This window comes from Myotis brandtii, unplaced genomic scaffold (genome assembly GCF_000412655.1).
Source record: "Myotis brandtii unplaced genomic scaffold, ASM41265v1 scaffold760, whole genome shotgun sequence".
Classification (NCBI taxonomy): Eukaryota; Metazoa; Chordata; class Mammalia; order Chiroptera; family Vespertilionidae; genus Myotis; species Myotis brandtii.
In genome coordinates this window covers 2,144,729-2,148,176 of record NW_005371038.1, presented here as the reverse complement: position 1 = coordinate 2,148,176, position 3,448 = coordinate 2,144,729, and positions in this window count along the sequence as shown.

Sequence of the window (3,448 nt, the reverse complement as noted above, 5' to 3'; positions counted from 1 at the left end):
GGTAGTATCATCTGATTATTATCTTTGTGCACATGTAGTTTTGAAATTGTTTTTTAAAATATAGAACACAAAGATTGCAAGTGTCTCTATGTGTCACCATAAATGTATACCCTCAGAGATTTAACATGGTTGTAATTGTATACACAGTTTCATAAGCTTTACATTATTTGTCAATTATGAAGATGTAATTAGCAATTATTCCCAGATAGCTCAAATGGAAGGACAGCTATTTCTTGTGAAACGTATCAGACTTTAGGGCTGTGAACTTTTATCTTAGTATTCACAAAATTTCATATAAAAATAAAAAATCATGTGTGTGTGGCAGATTATGTTCCTAAATATATGGAATCCCCTTTGTATGTAGCAATAAAATGGAAGCTGGGTGTATGGTCAGCAGCACATGGTTACATTCTTAGGCCCCTTTTGCTGCTGGTTGTGGCGTGTGGGAAGTAGCCACAGGGACAGGTGCCATTTCCAGGTCTTCCACTTGACAGGCCTGAGTGCTCCCCTCGTCTTTCTTGTCTTGCTGGTGGCAGGGAGCAGCCACTGTAGACACAGGAGATGGGAGCCCCATGTTGAATATGGCAGAGGCATCTCACTGCGCCTGACTGTTCACAGTCTCTCCCTCACATTCATGGGTGGTGGCCTGAACTCGGACACAGTGGCCCAGCCATTGCCCTACCATACTACTTTCTCCTTGATTGTTTCAGGCAAGATAGTTTTTTAAAAAATATATATTTTACTGATTTTTTACAGAGAGGAAGGGAGAAGGACAGAGAGTCAGAAACATCGATGAGAGAGAAACATTGATCAGCCGCCTCCTGCACACCCCCTCCCGGGGATGTGCCCACAACCAAGGTACATGCCTTTGACCAGAATCGAAACTGGGACCCCTCAGTCCGCAGGCCGATACTCTATCCACTGAGCCAAACCAGCCAGGGAAGGCAAGATAGTTTTAAAATATTTGCTCATTTTTTCAAAAAGCCCAGAGTTCTGCTTTATTCTTCACATTGTCTTTGCTGAGCTATTCTGTCTCTCTGCTTGTGGTTGGCAACATGTTGATAAGTGTTTATTTTACCAGTGACACCTACGTCCTCCTGAGCATTCTGTGCACAGAACTGCGTTCTAGGAGGGGTGTCTTCTGCCACTCAGGCTGTACTCCAGGAGGTCAGTGCTGGCCATCCTAAAACACACACTAAATATCACATAGAAATAAGCATTAGGAAAACATCAAGGGTGTGGCAGATTGAGAAGACTGTTAGCTGAGAGCTGGCTAGAGGCAAGGGTCCCAAAACCTGTAGCAGATGGTAGGAATAGTGTTGAATACGCCAAACACCTCTGCCAAATGGACACTCATTGCTTCTGGCTCACATTCTTTGCTCCTGGCTCACATCCCTTACTAAAAAGTAGAAAGGAACTGAAGGGAATTAAATTTTATTGGACACCTTAACATTTATTGAGAGGCTCTGCAAAATAGTGATTAAGAACATGAGGAACTGGAGTCAGATATATCAGATATATTAGCTGCAGAGTTTGATAAATAACTTAATCTCAGTGTTTTCATTTGCAAAATGGGGATAATAATACTACCTTCAAAGTTTTCTAAACATTAAATAAAATAACATACCTAAATGTTTGGAACAGACTAAGAAGTCAGTTGATAAACAGCGTATCATTATCTGTTCTGCTCTCATTCCTGGTGCCTAGTGCTTTACATATGCATCTCATCAATCCTATAACATGGGCATAATCTTTCCCATTTTACAGACGAAGAAACTGAAGTTGAAGAATCTGTGTGGTGAAACAGATCTCATTCTAGCTATTTTTCGAATGAAGAAATGGAAGCATGGACTATTTAAATAATTTATGGATGTCCCAAAGTGAAGCAATTATGAAGGTGGGATCCAAAGCCATACCTGTCTATCCTGATGTTTGGCAATTCTACATTTGTTGTCACTCCTGACAGATGGTAATGGTCATGGTGATTACATTAAATTTTAACAATCAATTGTCTTCATACACCAGGATATCATCATGACTACTTTGAGTGAGGACCAGACTCACAACTGTTAGGGAAGGGGCTAGTGTCTCTAAGTTGAGTTTTCCCATCAGGCTCTATGCCCATCAAAACCATAGGCAGTCCTTACTCTGATTTCTTTTTTTAAAAACATTTTTATTGATTTCAGAGAGGAAGGGAGAGGGAGAGAGATAGAAACATCAATGATAAGAGACTCATTGATCAGCTGATTCCTGCACGCCCCCTACTAAGGATCCAGCCCACAACCTGGGCATGTGCCCTTGACTGGAATCAAACCTGGGACCCTTCAGTCCACAGGCTGGTGCTCTATCCACTAGCCAAACTGGCCAGGGCTTACTCTGATTTCTAATATAACCCAAACAATCGATGATTATCTTTCTGAAGTTGTCCTAGTCGATTGCAAGTACTTTCTGAGGTTATGTTATTTAAATAGCACTGTCAGGTGGTCTGTAACTCCTTTATTTGAATTTACAATCTACTGATGAGCCAACATAAAGATATCAAAACAATTAGCAACTAAAACAAGTGAACAGTAGTTATAATAATTACAATAGTTAAGCTATAAATGAAATTGTTTCCTAGCAGTTAAAGTGAACATGATTATCAGACAAGGCAAAAGATACAAGAGGAAGCAAAGTTTTCCCAAACTACAAAAGAGATTTACAAGTGTCATTTTACAAAAGATGGAATGAACAGAGCCCTCAACAATATTCCCGCAGCGGGCGCTGTACACTTGAAGCTAATAGCAAATAACACTGAATGTAAACTGTAATTGAAAAATAAAATTCACAAAAACCAAAAAATGTAGTCAATGTGCAATAGCAGAAATTTGTGTGGCCGAGGGAGTATACTCAGAGCAGCATATTTTTCAAACAATATTCCTAAACACACCTTTCTCGGCTGGGATTTGATAAAAGGTAGGGAGGAGGAAATCCTAAGCTCTGATGAGCACCTAGACAGGACATCGATCTTAGCGTCTCTGGGTGAGGAAGGATCCATCTGCTCTAAGCGCCCTCAGCATCTGGCTGGGGGAGCCCCTGATGTTATACGATGGCGCCTCACTCTTGACCAGCTTGAGCAGGCGGGCTAAGGGGTCCTGTTATTTTGAACTGCACGCAGTAAGCACCGTGTATGTGGACAGGCACGTTAGCCGGTAGCGCGGCTCTCCGGGGCATGAGCAGTAAACCGGATGCCACGCAGAGCTGCACGGTCAGCCAAACGGGACACGAACACAGAGCCCAGGGCACAGCCCAGGGGCGCGGGGAGGAGGCTCCCTGCGGGGAGTTCTCATGCCACCGGCTCCCCACTGTTCCGCAGCCGCGGAGGATCACTTTCTCCCTGTCTCCGCGGGACACGCCTTTATAGCCGGGTTACCCCGGGGCCGGGGAAGTCGGGTTTGGAACGCTGTCA